At 42.0% G+C, this 21,469-nt stretch overlaps 1 protein-coding gene across 2 annotated transcripts in view; it reads left to right on the top strand.

Moving 5' to 3' along the window:
* LOC122542753 (SPARC-related modular calcium-binding protein 1-like) overlaps positions 1-21,469 on the top strand; it is a 98,608-nt gene that overhangs the window by 2,011 nt on the left and 75,128 nt on the right. The window lies entirely within an intron of this gene.

Raw genomic sequence — 21,469 nt, 5'->3', positions numbered from 1 at the left:
GAACAGCAGGTTAGTTACCATCCGCAGGCGACAGAGAAAACCGAAATGAAGTTTGAAGCAGCGGGGACGAGGAAAATGATTACTGCCTGTCATAATGACCTCGATTGCGTTGTCTGAAAATGTGGTAGAAACTCATTCAACAGTTACTTTCAAAAGGAAATCTGGTAAGTGGCTTGGAATTGGTAAAGCAAAAGGCAGAACCAAGGGCAAAGAACAGAGGAATGGAACTAATTGAAAAGTTCCAGACCATATGAACATAGAACAGCGCAGTACAGGTCCTTCAGCCCTCAATGTTGTGCCAATCTGTGAAACCAATCTGAATCTCATCTAACCTATACTATTCCATTATCAAAGTTAAAAATCACACAACACCATTTTAACTTTGTATACCCCAATCCAACAATGGCATCTCCAAATCATATTCCATTATCTGTTTATCCAATGACCATTTAAATGTCCTTAAAGTTGGCGCTTCTACTACTGTTGCAGGCAGGGCGTTCCATGATCTTACTACTCTCTGAGTAAAAAACCTACCTCTGACACCTGTCCTATATCTATCACCTCTCAGTTTAAAGCTACATCCCCTCATGCTAGCCATCATCATCCAAGGAAAAAGGCTCTCACTATCCACCCTATCTAATCCTCTGACCATCTTGTATGACTCTATTAAGTCACCTCTCAACTTTCTTCCCTCCAATGAAAAAAGCCTCTAGTCCCTCAGTCTTTCCTCATAAGACCTTTCCTCCATACGAGACAACATCCTGATAAATCTCCTCTGCACCCTTTCTAATGCTTCCACATTCTTCCTGTAATGCAGTGACCAGGACTGTATGCAATACTCCAAGTGCTACCGCACCAGAGTTTTGTACAGCTGCAATATGACCTCATGGTTCCCAAACTCAATCCCTCTACCAATAAAAGCTGACACACCATACACCTTCTTGACAACCTTATCGACCTGGGTGGCAGCTTTGAGGGATCTACGTACATGGACACTGAGATCTCTCTACTCATCCACACTAACAAGAATCTTTCCATTAATCCAGTATTCTGTATTCCTGTTACCGAATGGAGTGGATATCCTCTCGCCTGTTCCTTATGATTATAATATATTTTATTTCAAACATAGCAATTAATATAATAAAAAATAATATAGTAGATATTACTTAAATTCATTTCTCACGCCCCCACTATAACAACCTTATCTTTCTGAAAGTTGCTGTGACCTCTGGAGGTTAAAAAACACTCTTCCTTTCACATCTACGATCTCTACTCCATTACCTTCTGCTTTCTCAATAATTCTATTGTAAATTAATTCTTCAAGTTAAATATATTTCCATAGTATCTTTATTTCCTGAAAGCTAAGTGATTCTGTTTACATGACAACAGTGACTACACTTCAAAAGTGCTTCATTGGCTGTTAAGCACTCTGTGGTGCCGGGTAGTTGTGAAAAGTGCTACGTAAATGCAAAAGTTTCCTTTTTCTTTTATAGAAAAGGGAAGAACCAGCCATGATTGAATGGCAGTGCAGATTCGATGGGCTGAATGGCCTAATTTCTGCTCCTATATCTTATGGAATCTGCACTGTGATATATCGATCAGGTAAGTGCGGAGAATGGATTTGTTGTCGGGTGCAATTATTTTATCACAGTGCCCTCAGGCAGTTTGTTTGTAAGCATCTGATTGCCTGCTTTCTGCCTCATCCTGCGATGATGGAGGATTCATTGTACCATTGCTTCAGTGAAACGCTCTCATCAGACAGATGCAAAGAATCAGCCTGCTCTTGGCACAAGAATGACCACATCTCTGGTGTGAACCTCAGGTTTCACAGTGGAAGACACACTTCCATCATGCTCTCCTTCTTGAACTCTTCTCCTGCAGTTGGCAGAGAGAGATTAGGGGAAACTTCTCTGCACAGAGGATTGATGGAACATGGAATGTTTTTGCCACAGTAAGTAGTGTAGGCAGGGGAAAATATTGCATAATATTGCATTATACACTGCAAGAGAATGGGTCAATGTGGGATTGGTTGCTGTGAAGAAGTGCAACATCAGAGTTAACATAGAGTCATAGAGATGTATAGCATGGAAACAGACCCTCTGGTCCAACCTGTCCATGCCAACCAGATATCCCAACCCAATCTAGTCTCACCTGCCAGGACTTGACCCATATCCCTACAAACTCTTCCTGTTCATATACCCATCCAAATGCCTTTTAAATGTTAACATAGAACATTACAGTAGAGTACAGGCTCTTTGGCCCTCGTTGATGTGCCGATCTGTGAAATTAATCTGATGCCCATCTAACCTACACCATTCTATTATCCATGTGTATGTCTAATGCCCATTTAAATGCCCATAACGTTGGCGAATCTACTCCTGTTGCAGGCAGGCCATTCCATGCCCCTACTACTCCCTGAGTAAATAAACTACCCCTGATATCTGTCCTAAATCTATCACCGCTCAATTTAAAACTATGTCCCCTCGTGTTAGCCTTCACCATCTGAAGAAAAAGGCTCCCACTGTCAGCTCTATCTAACCCTCTGATTATCTTATACGTCTCAATGAAGTCACCTCTCAACCTCCTTCTCTCCAATGAAAACAGCCTCAGTTCCCTCAGACTTCCCTTGTAAGACGTTCCCTCCATACCAGGCAACATCCTAGTAAAACTCCTCTGAACCCTTTCCAAAGCTTCCACATCCTTCCTATAATGCGGTGACCAGAACTGTATGTAATACTCCAGGTGTGGCCTTACCAGTGCCTTGTACAGCTGAAGCATGACCTCGTGGCTCCAAAAATCAATCCCTCTACCAATAAACTGCAACACACCATATGCCTTCTTAACAACCCTATCAACTTGGGTGGCAACTTTCAGGGATTTATGCACCTGGACACAGAGATCTCTCTGTTATCTACACTGCCAAGAATTTTACCATTAGCCCAGTACTTTTTATTCCTGTTGCTCCTTCCAAGGTAAAGCACTTCACACCTTTCCACATTAAACTCCATTTGCCACCTCTCAGCCCAGCTCTGCAGCTTATCTATGTCTCTCTGTAACCCACAACATCCTTCAGCACTATCCACAACTGTGCCTATCTTAGTGTCATCACCCATCAACCGCAAATTTGCTAACCCATCCTTCTTCGCCCACATCCAGATCATTTATAAAAATGACTAACAGCAGTTGCCCGAAAACAGATCCTTGTGGCACACCACTGGTAACTGAGCACCAGGATGGACATTTCCCATCAACCATCACTCTATCTTCTTTCAGCTAGCCAATTTCTGATCCAAATCACTAAATCACCTTCAATCCTGAAACTCTGTATTCTGTGCAATAGCCTACCGTGTGGACCTTATCAAACGCCTTACTGACATCCATATACACCACATCAACTGCTTTACCTTCATCCACCTGTTTTGTCACCTTCTTGAAGAATCCAATAAGGTTAGTGAGGCATGACCTACTCTTCTTAAAACCGTGTTGACTACCCCTAATCAACTTATTCCTTTCCAGGTGATTATAAATTCTATCTCTTATAACCTTTTCCAATGCCTTACCCACAACCAAAGTAGGCTCACTGGCCTATAATTACCAGGGTTGTCCCTGGTTATTTCATAAATCATTTTGGCAAGTGCCTGAGTTGGAGAGTGGAAGTGAATAAAAGTGAGTATATATAATTGGCATTCCCAAAATATATCTTCAGTGTGAAAAAATGAATACAAGTACAATGTATAGATTTTAATTTGTTTTCTTTAATTGCCAATGCCTTGATGGGCAAGAGCAGGCCTGAAGGCATGATCTCATTTCCAGTTGGCAAGATGGACATTAAAATTACATACACCCAACTTGGTGGCTCGTTTTGATGGCAGTGACAAAGTGAGCTGCTTTTCAATTCAGCTTTGATCTGTGTAGGTTACCCACAGGACCTGCCTTCAGTGGTAATTTTGATTGCTGTAATGTTATGGAGAGCTAATGCATTCCAGCAGGATTTATATAATAGCATCAGATGTTTTTGCAAACAAATTGGAACAGAGTTTGCCAAACATTTTAATCATGAGGACCTACATAAGAATATGCTTCACTTCAATTGAGATTACAAATTTATTTCTTAAGGAGTTTAAATGGACCTTGATGTGTGCATTTGTGATGAGGAGAATGTGTCTGTAGTGGCATCATTTGCAGTCCCTCACAGATGAGGATGACTCTCTTCCACTCTCAGAGTGTCAGTAGGTGGCTGTACAGACCTATGGAGCTACCACAGGCTCTGTAAGACCTGGGCCAGAAAGGTGGTCCTGGGGAGAGCTGGGTGGGGTGTTGCCCTTTTCACTGTTTTTGCCTGGCTTCTGCTTTTTCCCAACAGCAAGTCTCCAGGTGCTCAATGCCTTCCAGGATGTTATTCCAGCACTTTGGACAGTCTTGGGTCAGTGATTCCCAGGGTTCTGTGGGAATGTCACACTATGCCAGTGACGCCTTGAGGATATCACTGACACACTTCCTCTATCCATCTGGAGATGGCCATACATCTCTTATAAGGGGCAATACATGGGTGTGGGTTTGTGTGTGGTTAAGGGAGAATGTGAGTGTGTGTGGCTGCCCAATCAATAGACCAGCAGCTGATGTGAGTTGCCAGCATTTATGTTTTTAAACTTTCAATTTAAGTTCAAACTGAGAACTTTGAGAAATTGATGTAAAACACTATTGGCAGGAGCTTTGAAGCATCTTGATTCTTATTTTCATTAGCATCACGGAGCTTCTACTAACTGTGAAAATATCTGAGGTTTCAATGTGTTCCTCCTTAATATTGAGCAGGTATTTTGCAACTTTGCTGTGCTGCAGAATTTGAGTTATATCAGTAAATACCAGGATGGCACAGTATAACATCACCAGTGACAAAGATCGCTGGAGTGACAAAGTTCTACACTATACACACATTAACTGCTCAGAGCCTCTACTGTATCATAGAACTGCAATCTGTCAGTGTTTCATTTAATAGGTCCTCTGATCTTTCTGTCTTGATTAACAGTAATAATTTAAGAATTGAGGAGAACCAATATTTGCATTTTAAAATAACTACTGATATCTCCAAGTCCAGATACATCACTTTAACCTGATGTGCCTATTGGAAATCTGGGAGGTTTGATAGAATGTTGGTTTCAAAGCCTGCCTAGTATTTAATTCTTTGCTGAATTCACATAATTTTACAACATTGAATGAGACAAAATTCAGGCAGTGAGGCCTAATGGCACCACGACTGGGATATCTCTTGCCCTGTATCTGTTGGAAACTTCCTTGCTTCCCGTATGCAAATAGCACTAGTGCTGTTTCCCAGCACTGCTATGTGCAAAGTGGCCCTAGACTCTGTGAAACGGTAATGAAGGTCACAAGGTTTCCCAGAAGAGGGACAGAATCTTGTGGAAATCTCACATACCGAGTTAAGTTCAAGAATATATCTGCTGAATGGCTGGGCTTCAGCCAAGGATTAAAATGGATAAAGTAAACATGTTAAAGTAGCCAGGCACCTTCAGCTTCCTTGCTATCTCTTTTGGTGCATCCTTGCAAGATGGTAGTTTGTAGCCTTGCCCTGGTAGGTTCCCTTTTGATAATGGAAGTCATGGTGGAACATACCTTACAGAAAATATGAATCCCAAATCCAGGTTTGGATTGGAGGCAGATGAAGAGGCGTGGAGGAATTATCTTCCTTTGTGTAGACCTCCACCCTAATAGTCTACCTGCTTCCAATCACAGAGCTGCTGAAGTGGAGTTTCATGATCAAACACAAAATCAGAAATTGCTGGAAAAAACGCAGCAGGTCAGGCAGCATCTGTGGAGAGAAATCAGAGGTAACGTTTCAGGTTTAGTGACCTTCAGAACAGTTTCTTCGGTTTTTTAAAGTTTTACGATATTGCTTCAGGTTGAGTTATTTGTGCAATCTTTCTCCTCAAGACTTCTCCCTAAAACAATCAAGTTGGAAAAGGGAACTGTTTTCCATTGCGAACACCATGTATCAGTGTCAATAACCTCCAAGATCAGATTTTCTGTGTGTACACCTTTCTCTAATGTGCCACAGACTTAATGGCAGAACAGCATTTTTGCTGAACCAATGCTGTACTTTATTTTCCCACATTGACCATTATATTGCCGTTCCTGAGTAAGATGTTCATTTGTGCTGTAGCAGGTAGAGTTTTAGAAACAGTGAATAGGAGCAGGAACAGGCCATTTGGCCCATCAAGCCCACTTGATGGTAATGATCTATCAAGCCAGATTTAATTCCGGTATGTTCATCCTGCAATTCAGTTACTAGTGGTGTACTGCAAGGATTTGTTTTGGGGCCACTACTGTTTGTCATTTTTATAAATGACCTGGATGAGGGCATAGAAGGATGGGTTAGTAAATTTGCGGATGACAATAAGGTGGTGAAGTTGTGGATAGTGCTGAAGGATGTTGCAGGTTAGAGAGGGACATAGATAAGCTGCAGAGTTGTACTGTGAGATTGCAAATGGAGTTTAATGTGGAAAAGTATGAAGTGCTTTACCTTGGAAGGAGCAACAGGAATAAAGAGTACTGGGCTAATGGTAAGATTCTTGGTAGTGTAGATGAGCAGAGAGATCCCAGTGTCCAGGTACATCGATCCCTGTAAGTTGCCACCCAGGTTGATAGGGCTGTTAAGAAGGCATACAGTGTGTTAGCTTTTATTGGTACAAGGATTGAGTTTTGGAGCTATGAGGTCATGCTTCAAAATATAAAACTCTGGTGCAGCCACACTTGGAGTACTGCATACCGTTTTGGTCACTGCATTACAGGAAAGATGTGGAAGCTTTGCAAAGGGTTCTGAGGAAATTTACTAGGATGTTGCCTGGTATGGTAGGAAGGTCTTATGGGGAAAGGCTGAGGGACTTGAGGCTGTTTTCGTTAGATATAAGAAGTTTGATAGGTGACTTAATTGAGACGTATAAGATAATCAGAGGGTTCGATAAGATGGACAGTGAGAGCTTTTTTCCTCGGATGGCGATGGCTAGCACGAGTGGACACAGCTTTAAATTGACAGGTGAAAGATATAGGACAGATGTCAGAGGTAGTTTCTTTACTCAGAGTAGTCGGGGCATGGAATACACTGCTTGCAACACTAGTCGACTCCCCAACTTTAAGGGTATTTAAGTGGTGATTAGATAAACATATGGGTGAAAATGGAATAGTGTAGGATAGATGGCTTCAGACTGGTTCCACTGCTCAGCTCAACATCGAGGACCAAAGGACATGTACTGCGCTGTCCTGTTCTATTTCTATGTATACATGGAGGCTACAATCTAATGTCATTATATAGAGTTGGTTTAAAGGTTGACTTGGTAAATTGAAATGTTGCAGTGGGAGTATTGAAACAAATTCCTAAAGAAATAATTGGTTATGTTGGGAAATGATTTGGCAGATTCAAGAAGTATAGCTACAACTGGTGAAGGCAGAAGAAACTGAAATGTTACTAAAGGACCTTTTGTATTGTTTTCTGACTGTGTTGTGACTAGATCCTAGGCCCAAAGAATCAGACAGGAAGAAAAGGAGTCTATGAAACATGGAGAGGATTTGAAAATTCAGTTATTGGGCTTAATTTTTGAAAATGTAACTAAAAAGGATGAAGTTGAAATGAATGAAACTGAGATGTATAACATACATTTTTTTAATAGAAATGCAACAAACAGAGTGAAAAATTTATACCAGACAGCCTTCTCATGACTGAATCAGAAACAGTCCCTGAATATTATTATTTAAAAGAGATTGTCTTAAAAATGAAGATCGTCTCAAATACCAGCTAATGAAGAAAGTGCAGTGGTCCACCACATTGTAGCCCCATCTGAGTGTTGTAATGAAATTTTATGGGTGATTCAATACATTCCTAAGGCAAAACTAGAAGCAAGAGTAGGGAATTTAGCCCCTTGAGTTTGCTCCACTATTTAATATGATCATGGCTGATTGCATCTCAGCCTCGATTCCACTTTCCTGCCCACTCTCCATAACCCTTCCACCCATTACTAATTAAAAGTCTGTCTATCAACTCCTTGAGAATTTTTTAAAACAATGTCCACCACAGTCTGGTGTGATAAATGGTGGAGTAACCTAACAGGTACTCTGCATCAGTCATCATAGTGGAAGAATCTAGTCGCATACCAGAACTTCGAAAATCAGGGTAGAGGTGAATGTATGGCCATCACTAAGAAGGAAGTGCTGGGGAAACTGAAAGAAGGTGGATAAACAACCCAGACAGTCCAGAATTCTGAACGAGATAGCTGAAGAGATTGTGGCAGCATTGATGGCTCTGGTCAGAGTCCATTTGGAATATTGTGAGCAGTTTTGGGCCCCATATCTAAGGAAGGATGTGCTGGCCTTCAACAAGTTACAGCGGAGGTTTTCAAGAATGATCCCAGGGATGAAGGCTTTGTCATTTGAGGGACAGCTGAGGACTCTGAGTCTATATTTGCTGGAGTTTAGAGGATGAAACTTGCAGAATATGGAGAGGTCTGGATAGACTGAAGATGGAAAAGATGTTTCCACCATTAGGACAGAAATCATTTCCTCAGCCAAAGGGTGGTGAATCTGTGGAACTCATTGAGTATCTTTAAGATAGAGACAGATAGGTTCTTGATTAGTAAGTGGATCAAAGATTACAGGAAGAAGAGAATGGGGTTCAGAAACATGCCAGCCATGATCGAATGGCAGAGCAGACTCAATGGGCCAAATGGTCTAATTCTGCTCCTAAATCCTGTGGTCGAATGAATTCCACTCATAAGATATGAGTGTTGCCAGCTGGGCCAGCATTTATTGCCTAGCCCTAAATGCCCTTGAAGGTGGCAGTGAGCTGCCTTCACTAGCTGTTGCAATTCATTTGGTGTTGGGCCACCCACAATATCATCAGGAAGGGAGCGCTAACCATTCGACCCAGTGACATTGAAAGAACAGTGATATATTTACAAATCTGGATGGTGAGAGGCTTGGAGGGGAACATGTAGGTAGTGGTGGTCTCATGTATCTTCTTGCTTTGTCCTTCCAAACCAGAGTGGTTGTTGTTTTGTAAGGTGCTTTGGTGAATTTCTGAAATGCACCCTGTAAATGATACATGCTAACGCTACTGACCATCAGTGAATGTGGTGTCAATCAAGTTCTGGATGGTGTCAAGTTTCTTGTTCTGGATGGTGTCAAGTTTCTTGTTCTGGATGGTGTCAAGTTTCTTGAGTGTTTTTGGAACTGCATTCATCTAGTCAAGTGGGGAATATTCCATCACACTTCTTGAGTTGTGCCTTGTAGATGGTGGTTAGACTTTGGGGTGTCAGAAGGTGAGTTGTTCACTGCAGATTCCTAGCCTCTGACTTGCCCTTCTAGCTACAGTATTTGTGTGACTAATCCAGTTCAGTTTCTGGTCAATGGTAACCCCCAGGATGTTGGTAGTTCAGAATTCTGTGATGGTGATGCCATTGAATGTCAAAGGGTGATGATTAGACACTCTTGTTATAGATTGTCATTGCCAGGCACCTCCTGTGGTGTGAATGTTACTTACCATTTGTCAGTCCAAGCCTGGGCATTTTCCAGGTTTGGTTGTGTTTGGGAATGGATTGCTTCAGTATCTGAGAAGTTGTGAATGGTACCGAATTGTGCAATCATCAGTGATCATTCTCACTTCTGACCTTATAATTGAGGGAAGGTCATTGATGAATTAGTTGAAGATGGTTGGGCCAAGGACACTACTCTACTCTGGGATCTCCTGCAGAGATGTCATGAAACTGAGATGACTGAGGTTTAACAGCCACATCATCTTCTTTTGTGCCAAGAACTCCAACCAGCAGACAGTCTTCCTCCTGAATTCCACTGACCTAGGGCTCCTTCATACCACACTTGGTCAAATGTAACCTTGATATCAAGGGCAGCCAGTCTCATCTCACCTCTGGAATTCTGCTCTTTTGTCTATATCTGGACCAAAGCTTCAATGAGATCAGGAACTGAATGGCCCTGGCAGAATCCAACCTGAAATTATTACTAAGCAAATGCTGCTTGATAGCATTGTTAATGACAACATCCAGAACTATACTGGTGATCGAGCATAGATTGATTGGATGGCAATTGGCTGGGTTGGATTTGTCCTGCCCTCTTTGTGTACAAGACATAACTGGGCAATCAGCCATATGTTTGGGTAGATTACCAGTGTTGTAGCTGTACTGGAACAGTGGGGTACAGCAAGTTCTGGAGCACAAGTCGACTATTGCCAGAATGTTATCAGTGTTTAATGCCTTTGTAGTATCCAGTGCCTCCAAATATTTCTTGATATCGCAGGGAGTGAATCGAATTGTTTGAAGACTAGCATTTGTGATGCTGGAGACTTCTGCAGGGGGCTGAGATGGATAATCCACTCAACACTTCTGGTGGAAGATTATTACAAATGCTTCAACCTTTATCTTTTACACTGATGTGCTGGGCACCTCCTTTATTGAGGATGGGGAGGTTTATGGAGCCTCCTCATCCAGCAATTAAGCATGTGTCCACCATCATTCATAACTCAATGTGGTAGGACTGCAGAGCATAGATCTGATCTGGTTGTGGAATCACTTAGCTTTGTTTATTACTTGCTGCTAATATTGTTTTACATGCAACTAGTGCTATTTTATAGCTCCAGCAGGTTGACACCGCATTTTAGTGTGACTGGTGCTGCTGCTCCTGCAGGGTTTATTCCCTGGCTTGATGTTAATGGTTCTATGGGGGATATGCTAGGCCATGCTTTTGTATATTGTGATGGAGTACAATTCTGCTGCTCATGATGGCCCTCAGTGCCTCATGGATACCCAGTCTTGAGTTGCTAGATCTGTTTGAAGTCTGTCCTATTTGGCATGGTGATAGTGCCAACACAACAGAGGCATTCTCAATATGAAGATGGGATTTTGTTTCCACAAAGACTGTGTGCGGTCGCTCTTACCAATACTGTCATGGACAGATTTTTTTTTAATTTCAAAAATATACTTTATTCATAAAATTATTTTGATATCTATACAATTGGTCATGCCATTCTTATGCACACATTGCATTTCTTCACAGAGATCGGAATTAATCATTCGTATATACAAGTCTGTACACTGGGCCCCGCTGACGTCTCAGCAAAATATCTGGATGGTCAATTTCTGAGTGGGCCCCCTGTTCTTCTTAGGCAGGCAGGCCTTACACGGTGTTCTTTCCCCACTGTGCCTTGGCGGCAGCTGCTCCAAGCTTCAGCGCGTCCCTCAACACGTAGTCCTGGACCTTGGAATGTGCCAGTCTGCAACACTCAGTCAGGGTCAACTCCTTCAGCTGGAAGATCAACAGGGTTCGGACAGACCAAAGAGCGTATTTGACCGAGTTGATGATCCTCCAGGCACAGTTGATGTTCGTCTCGGTGTGTGTCCCGGGGAACAGGCCGTAGAGCATGGAGTCCCGTGTCACAGAGCTGCTCAGGACAAACCTCGACAAACATCACTGCATTCCTCTTTGCATAGGCACATTCCAGAAGGAGGAGTGTGACAGTCTCGTCCCCTCCTGTCATGGACAGATACAACTGCAGCAAACAGGTCGCTTTCCTTCTTGTTGGTTCCCTCACCACTTGCTGCAGACCCAGTCTAGCAGCGATGTCCTTTAGGACATTGTCAGTAGTAGTGCTCCTGAGCCACTCTTGGTGGTGGACATTGAAGTCCTCCATCCAGAGTACATTCTGCCACCCTCAGAGCTTCCTCCAAGGGCTGTTCAATAAGGAGGCATGCTGATTGATCACATGAGGGGGTGGGTCTACATGGTAATAAGCAGGAGGTTTCATTTCCCAAGAACAAGAGGAATTAAGAGACTTGCAGTTACACAAACTCTTTCATTATCATGCAATGTCCCAAAGTGTGTTACTATCAATAGATTATTTTTGAAGTGTAATTCAGATTTAATTCAGGCTGCACTGGGGATTGAACTCACAAAATTCTGACTCAGAGCCTACAGAGCCACATCAGGCACAAGACATTTCTAATCATCATTTCTAACCATTGTATTTGTGTAAACATCTCAGTCCTCTAGAGTTATAGAGATGTACAGCCTGAAAACAGACCCTTGCGTCCAACCTGTCCATGCCGACCAGATATCCCAACTCAATCCGGTCCCACCTGCCAACACCCGGCCCATATCTCTCCAAACCCTTCCTATTCATATACCCATCCAAATGTCTCTGAAATGTTGCAATTGTACCAGCCTCCACCAATTCCTCTGGCAGCTCATTCCATACACGTACATGTGTGAAAAAGTTGCCCCTTAAGTCTATTTTATATCCTTCCCCTCTCACCCTAAACCTATGCCCTCTAGATCTGGACTCCCCAACCCCAGGGAAAAAACTTTGTCTATTTACCCTATCCATGCCCCTCATAATTTTGTAAACCACTATAAGGTCACCCCTCAACCTCCGACGCTCCAGGGAAAACAGCCCCAGCCTGTTCAGCCTCTGCCTATAGCTCAAATACTTCAACCCTGGCAACATCTTTGTAAATCCTTTCTACCCCAATATGTTTCAATAATTCAGGGCTCCTTTAAAAAGGCAGAATGTGCCATCAATAAAACTTGTCACCCTTGCCGAGAGCTCAAATAAGCTTCATACACAGCTACTGTAAGCACTTACGTTTTTAAAAAAAAGGCTATTTATTTATTTTTTAATTGCCTAAATGCTTAAAACATTGAGTCTCTGTGCTCTGCAGAAGCAGGATAGTAATTTCTCAGGTTTGACACCAAGCTGAAGTCCTATGAGTCACAATCTTAAAGGAATCAGGCTCTGCTCCAGACCCTGGCTTGGCTGCTATGTTACAAAAACACTACTCATGTTATACTTGAAGGGTGTGAATCCCTTGTGTCCTATTCCACAATTTATTTTGGAAAAAAATGATTTAATTTTTTGTTAATCCCACAAGCTCTTTCCATGGTAGAGTAATTACAGATGTTGTTGAGTGACAGGCTGCTGGCATTTATGTAGACCTCAGGCAGTCAGTGGCTACACAGAAGGTTATGTTCACCCTATCCCTTGGTGGCTGATATTTTGACCTTGGCTTGTTAGGGCTGTTGCATGGCTAATGCCGATGCATCAATCAGTTAATTTGTTAAACTTACTCACACGTTAGCAGAATTTTTTTGGGGTCTGAACAGTTGCTGAGATGAATTCAGCATTGTCCTCAGCAGTGACATAAACACCGCACTAACTCATACATAAAGCTTCTATTGATATTTTTATGTACGTGGCTCACAGTGAGGTATGATAGATTTCGCAGCCACATTCATCAGCCCTGACACCCAAGGACATGGAATTTGCAGTAAAAATTTGAGTAGGCAACTGACGGCCCCCCTACCAACACTTTCTCTCAATAATTGTAACACATTAATCTCAGTCTGTTAATTTTTTTCATTTTTTCATTAATTTCATTAATTTGTAATTTGCTGTCACTTGTCAAATCTGAAGCATTTATACACGTGGTGAAAGCCGCTAAAGGAAAATATGTGTGAATGCATATGTGTTTGTTTAGATGTGTGTTGCATATTATGTGCATAAATATGTAATAACTTTGCATTTAAGTAAGTGCACACTGTCTGTCTATGTGAAAGACATACTGTTCTTGTATGCAGAATGTGTGGCTATCGTTGAACAGTGTTTTGAAGATGAGAGGGATGGAATAGGAGGACTCCTGTAATCAGATGTTGCTGGCAATTCCTTCACTAGAAAACATCCTAACAATAGCTTCCTCTTTAAAAGGTGCCTTTTTATTTATTTACTGATCCTGCTTTCTCTCCATTTCTCATGAGCCAGCTCCTGCCAGAATAGAATCCTTTCACCATTCCAGAGTTGCAATGTAGAGAAATACAGCAACTTACTGACATATGAGTTAAGAGGTGGAGCAGGTTAATAGTACCTTGAGCCTACTCTGACATTGAATAAGAAAATGGTTGATCAGATTGTGACCACAACTCCACATTCTAACCCATCCTGATAACCAGTGACCCCTTTGTTAGTCAAGAATCAATCAACCTCAGACTGAAAACTAGACAATGATTCTACTTTCAATGCGCTCTGGGGAAGAGAGGTTTAAAAGATTCACAACCCTCCAATTTGGGCACAGCACTGATCCACAAGCAACAGTGAAATAATGACCACATCAGTTTTAGCAATGTCAATTGTGGGAAAAACTTTGGTCAGGATGTTGGTGCAGGTAGATGCAAAAGTGGAATTTCTTCTGATGAACATTTTCTCAGCATGGCACTGGCAATGGTGGCCTAGATGTGCTGAAGACCCTGAAGTGGGACTTTGACAAAGTTCTCCAACCACTCTCTGGTGGTTGGAATCATGCCTAACACATAGGAAGATGGTTGTGTTTGTTGGAGATGAGTCATCTCAGCTCCAGGACATTTCTGTAGGAGTTCTTCATCTTTCAGCTGCTTCATCAATGACCCTCCATCCACAATAAGGTGAGAAGTGGGGATGTTCCCTGATGATTGCACATTGTTTAGCACCATTCACGACTCCTCAGATACTGAAGCAGTCCATGTTCAAATGCAACAATATCCAGGATTGGGCTGACAAGTGGCAAGTAATATTTGTACCACACAAATACCAGGCTACGACCATCACCAATAAGAGACCATCTAACCACCACCCCTTGACATTCAATGGTGTTAACGTCACTGAATCCCCCACAAGCAATATCCTGGGAGTCATCCTTGACCAGTAACTCAACTGGACTCACCACATAAACACAGAAGCTACAAGAGCAAGTCAGAAGCTGGATTACTGCAGCAAGTAACTCACCTCCTGGCTCCCCAAAGCCTATCCACTATCTAAAAGGCACAGGTCAGGAGTGTGATAGAATACTCCCACTGTCTTGGATGAGTGCAGTTCCAATAACATTCAGAAAGGTTGACACCATCCAAGACAAAGCAGCCAACTTGATTGGCACCGCATCCACTTCCTCCACCATCGACCCTCAATAGCAGCAGTGTGTAATATCTATAAGATGCATTGCAGAAATTCACCAAAGATCCTCAGACAGCACCTTCCAAACAGATAACCACTTTCATCCAGAAGGACAAGGGCAGCAGATATATGGGAACACCACTACCTTTAAGTACCCCTCCAAGCCACCCACCATCTTGACTAGGAAATATATCACTGCTTCTTCACTGTCGCTGGGTCAAAATCCTGGAATTCCCTCTCCACTGGCATTGTGGTCAACCCACAGCAGGTGGACTACAGTGACTCAAGAAGGCAGCTCACTACCATCTGCTCAAGGAAACTAGGGAGGGGCAATATATGCTGGCGCAGCCAGTGATCCCACATCCCACAAATGAATAATTAATAAAAACAAACAAAAGAAAATTTCTCACCCAGACAAAGAAGTATTATTCTGTAAAAATCAAAGTAACATCTACTAGCATGGTCGAGTCCGGGCATCTCTCTAAACGGGATTTAGACACTGGACCAGCCTGCTGTGTGCAGCACAATCTCACTTCAGAAGAAAGAAGCACAATTCTAACCCAATTACCCACTGGCGAGAAACAATTAGAATCAAGTGATGGCTTTACACCTGTCTGAGTTTACTCTGCGTTGCAGAAAGTGGAGAGTACATGGAGTGTGAAGCCCGCAGCCAACTTGATCAAGTAGGATTTCCACTCAGTGAGCTAAGTTAAAGATAGCTCCCAAAGAGTTTATTTGACATACACTGCTGTCAAGTGTAGATATAGATAAATATCACAGTTAATTTGTACAGAATATGGTTCCACAAATGAAAACAAATGACCAAATATTATCAGGGCATGAGGACAATTCTCTGCTTTCATTTGATGCTTTAACATACATTAAACAAAAAGGCTGGACTTCAGTTTAGTATTTTGCCTGAAGGCAGGCATTGGAAGTGCCGCACACCACTGCCAGCCTAGGTGTGTGCCCAGATTGTAGTCAAAAGTTGTGGCGCTGACAAAGCACAGTAGGTCAGGCTGCATCCGAGGAGCAGGAGAGTCAACATTTTGGGCAGATTGTACAGTGTGAAATCTCACATGGGATTTTTTTGAGCAAAGAAATGAAATCTTCACTTCACCTTCTTCACAAGAAGGTTCCAATAGAGTCCCCTTTAAATAATGCATTTAAAATCTGCAGGAATGTGGGGAAAAAGCAGGGAGAGGTTTTATGGAATTGGGTGATGCAAGTACCATGGAGTCAGTTGCCTCCTTTGTGGTTATTGCATTATGTTAATTTTGCCAAGCAAATGTTCTATTAGGCTCCATGAAACGGTAGCAGGGAGAATAAGATGGATGGAAAATAGATTACTGTCAGCTCAAATTTGAGTTTTATTTTCAAATCCAGCTCTTACAAAAGACACAGTTCTTTGCCTGATTGCCTTGTATGTTGAAGCTGTACATTTTATTAGGCTATTAACACGACACAGTAAACCCTGTGAGCTGTGAAGAGCATTGTGCAAACACATGCTGAGTAAATCACTGCTGGCACATTAACAAAATAATATTTATGTAGCAATAATGTTAAGAAAATAAAAAGAGCTTTTATACCATCGCATATTTATGTAATCTGTGGTCACATTCCTTCATAATATATCAGCTTGGGGCTTGCTGTACTGGGGGAGCATGGGATCCACACACTGCTGTGATTCTGTAACTGAGAATAGACCACCTCTTATTCAGCTGATGGACATAAACTAACCAACTAACCATGATGGACACTAATTCATTTGAACATTATATGTTCAGGTTTATCCATTTCTTGTTTCTCCCATCACCCTACTATTTTCAACTGTTACCATTCGTCATTCATCTCCCCCTACATTTAGTAACAGAAGAACTTGTATTTGCAGGTGGTGGGGAATGGGAGCAAGCTGGGGTAAAGGAATCTACCATTGTTTTCTCTCTTTTTTTATAGAAACGTTATGTTGCTGTCATAATTTTTCTATGTGATCCATGTAAAATAGCAGCCCCCATTCCTATTTCTGTGGAATGGCAGCGAGGGTATTCCATTCTTCCAATTGGATGGTGCTACATGGTGGGAGCAATGATCAGAAGCTATAATATTTGTAATGCAAATTCCAACACTTGCCTTCCAGCAGGAGCTTGTCATCACAGTTATATCACTTTACTTCATAATTTCTTTTTGTATCTTTACCTTTCCTCTTACCATTTAATGGTGCTGCAGAAAGATTTTCACAGGTGAAACTGCAATACTTGCCAGATGTTTTAGAGAAAATGTCAATATTTGTAGGGAGTCCCTGGGAGTGTCAATATTTGTAGTGAAATCCTGAGAGTTGTCATTTGATTCAACTGACTAGCAAATTTCAAACATTTTGCTATGGGAATGGTTTGGCTGCTCAAACTGGGTATTGTTTCTTTCCTTAAAGGACCATTTAAAAAAAAGAAATATTTTACCTTCATGATCACTTTACTGATTCCAGTTTCTTATTCCAGATTTATTTAGCTCTACTTAATGGATAATTTTGAGTTCTAAAATGGAAGTGAGTTGGGCTGTTAAGGAGTGCAAAATAGATACAAAGTTCACATGATTCATGTCGCCATTGAAATTCATTTTGAGAGAGGAAAGTTTCTAAGATATTTCTGTAAAGTACATAGTCTCCCAGTATCTAGGAGACAGAGAGAGAAAAGCTAGAGGATGAAAGTCTCATTTTTTCATAGGCCAGAATGTAGGTAGAAGCTCATGCTTGGATTGTGAAGACCAAATTGCTGCAGATTTAGAGCAAGGCTGGAAGATTTGCCTCGTATGCACTCGAGGAAACCTCTCCAGGAAACTGGTGGGTGATGGGAAGGGCAAAATGTCACTGTGAAAGAAAGTACTGGAATTACAAGTTCCCAAACTGAGAAAGAGAAGAACAGATGTAAACCATTGAGAACTAAGAATCACTTTGGAATGATTTCTGCCAGAATTGAATTAAAGGGCAGTGTAAAATATACCTGTGAAGTTTGCTTTCTCAGTTGTGCGAAACATAAAGGAGATAAAACTTCTGATCTGTGGTTTAAAATATAGGTTGTATACAAAGAAAATTGATTAGTCAATAGTGACTTTAGTCTTGTGTTTACTGTAAATGAAGGTTTCTAAAAATCCAATCTTTTTCTTTTGACTTGGTTTCTATCTCCTTTACCTTTTCTCATACACAGAGCTGGCTCATTTTTTAATTTAATTTTGAGTATTTTATCACATCACACTGAATTTTACCCATAACGTTTCCTGTCATTGTGTAATATTTTAAAGTTATGGGTTAGCAGCCCCTTCAATGACTCAGTGAGTAAATGCACAGTCTATCTTAAAAAAAATAAAGACCAGTTTAGTTCAGGGTTCTGCTCCAAGTTAGCTGATCTCAGTCGGATCACACCACATAATCAGAATCAATATTGGCGTAATTCCATGACCATGGTTAAGTACAATAAGTTCCCTAACTGCTGTTACTGTCTTGAGGGATTTGTATGATGACCAGCTTCAGATATTCTCGTAAAAGTTCTGATCACAGCACGGCCTGAAGCTCAGAAATCTTTTCTAGTTTATCAAATGGATTTAATAACATACCACAAGGTCCATTTCTGATCACAATTGTTTGACTCATCTTGTGTGCTTCTGTATCCTTTACCTCATTATTGGTGAAAATGCCTACAGCAGTCTCTCAGCTACATTCTAAAATTATCTCGCCATGTCTCTCAGTCACTTCCATTTCTTTCAAGACATTTCTTAACTCCTAGCTCTGACCAAACTTTTGCTTTGGGCTCAACTGCCTCAGCTCATACACTAACTCACACACCCACAGTAGTTCACAGTTGGCTGAAGGGCTAGAGAAAGAAACTCAGTATATTTCAAGTATGTTCAAGTATTCATCAACTTCACACATTGCTCAGGGATGCAAATTTAAGGCAGAGTTAATGATTTAGTCACTTAGTAAATTACACACACGGAATAAAAAACCCTTAAAATTAGAACTACAAAAACATATATAAATAAATAAAATATGTTTTTTGGGAGATAAGTTAATTTCTTTCCAATTTGTTTTATTTATTTAATATTCAATTAGTTAAACTGCCTCTTGTGTCTCCTGATCGTGGTCAGATTCCTGGGCTCCCCTGGGAGATGGGCCAGCTGGGGGCCAAGAGTCTGCTCGGGAATCTCTCCACTGCCAATGGGTTCCCAAACTACCACAAGCCGCAAAACCACAAAACCGCCTGACTCCAGCTGCCAAACTGTTCCACAAATATACAAATGGCAATTAGATGTGTTTTTCTGCTAAAGTGTCTCTCAGTGAGCTCTAACAAATTACAGTTTGGTTTCATTTTTCTTTTCAGATGGTGTCTTTTTATAATGCACTTCTTTCTCCTCTGAGTTAATCCCTGGTGTCCTGTCCTTACCACTATGCAGACGATTACCTTTCTTCCAATGTCAGTAGAGGAAAGTCTGTATCTGACAATATATATCTCTTATCCTTCTTCTTTTTCTTATTTATTTGTGCGGGACTCTGTGATAATCTCTTTCCCCTACATAGAACAGTACAGCACAGCATAGGCCCTTCAGCCCATGATGCTGTGCCAAGCATTTATCCTAAACTAAAATTAATCTAACCTATACACCCCTCACTTTACTGCCATCCATGTGCTTGTCCAGCAGTCACTTGAATGTCCCTAATGTCCCTGACTCTACTCCCACTGCTGGCAGTGCATTCCACGCACCCACCACTCTCTGTGTAAAGAACCTATATCTGACATCTCCCCGAAACCTTCCTCCAACCACCTTAAAATTATGACCCCTCATTCTCAGCTATTTCTGCCCTAGGGAAAAGTCTCTTGGCTATCTACTCTAGCTATGCCTCTCATTATTTGTACACCTCTATCAAGTCACCTCTCTTGCTTCTTCTCTGCAGTGTGAAATGTCCTATCACTCAACCTCTCTCATAAGACATGCCGAGCAATCCAGGAGCATCCTGGTAAATCTCCTCTGCATCCTCTCTGAAGCATCTACATCCTTCCTACCATGAGATGACCAGAACTGGACACAATATTCCAAGTGTGATCTAACGAGCATTTAATAGAACTGCAGCAAAACCTTGGGGCTCTTAAACTCAATTACTCTGTTAATGGAAGCCAAAACACCATTTGCCTTCTTAACAACCCCATCAACTTGGGTGGCAAATTTGAGGGATCTATGTACATGGACTCAAAATCCCACTGTTCCTCCACACCACCAAGAATCCTGTTGTTAACATTGTATTTAACACAGAAACCTGACTCAACCTATCCATTCCCAACTGCGCACTTCAGGCTGATGGTTTTTCTACCCATCTTATGGCCTGTACGGCATCATCGGGTAAGACAAGAGGTGGAGGGGCTTGCTTTTTAATCAACAACTTGTGGTGCATGGATGTGGCAACCCTGGGCAGCCATTGCTCCCCAAACCTTGAACTCCTCACCATCAAATGCCGCCCCTTCTATCTACCACAGGAATTTCCCGCTGCTATTACTAACTGCTGAGTACATACCGCCACAAGCAAAGCTTGAGGAAGCTCTGGATGTGCTGTACTCCACCACTAACACCCTGGAGATGGAACACCCTGAGGCCCTGTTTATTGTGACTGGCCACTTCAATCAAGCCAATCTAAGGAAAGTGTTGCCCAAGTACCACCAGAACATTACCTGCCCCACCAAGGGCCTGAACATTTTAGACCACTGTGAAGGATGCCTACCGCTCCATCCCCTGCCCTCAATTTGGAAATGCAGTGGTTCTTCTCCCAGCTTACAGGCAAAAGCTCAAGCTAGAGAACTCCCCTCGCGGATACAGGTCCAGTCCTGGTCAGAGGAGGCACAGGATCAACTCCGGTGCTGTCTGGAATCGGCTGATTGGGCCGTGTTCAAACAGTCTGCGGGTACCTTGGACGAGTACGTCACCACTATCACAGACTTTATCAGCAAGTGTGTGGAGGACTGCATACTGAGGAAGTCAATCCGGGTGTTCCCCAACAAGAAACCCTGGATAAATCAGGGCATACAGAACCTGCTAAAAACCTGCTTAAGATCAGGAGACTCACTCAAGTATAAGGAATCCAAGTATGACCTTCGCAGAGCCATAAAGACAGGCAAGGACCAATACTGATCCAAATTAGAGACCCAGACAGACACCTGGCAACTATGGCAAGATTGAATGACATCACAGGTTCTAAAAAGAGATAGTGCAAGATAGCAGATGATAACATATCCGTCCCAGATCGTCTCTACGACTTCTATGTTCGCTTTGAGCAGAATTTCGATGGAGAGGTAACACCTATTCTGACAACTGCTGACAAACTTTTCCCAACAGTAACTGTATCAGGGGTCAGATCAGTTTTCCTTCGTGTAAATCTAAGGAAAGCGATGGAGCCAGACAGAGTACCAGGCCATACACTCAGAGCATACGCAGAACAGCTGG

The sequence above is a fragment of the Chiloscyllium plagiosum genome, chromosome 41, assembly GCF_004010195.1.
Source record: "Chiloscyllium plagiosum isolate BGI_BamShark_2017 chromosome 41, ASM401019v2, whole genome shotgun sequence".
NCBI classification, from domain to species: domain Eukaryota; kingdom Metazoa; phylum Chordata; class Chondrichthyes; order Orectolobiformes; family Hemiscylliidae; genus Chiloscyllium; species Chiloscyllium plagiosum.
Note: the sequence above shows the minus strand (reverse complement) of the source record. Positions and strands in the feature narration are given on the sequence as shown.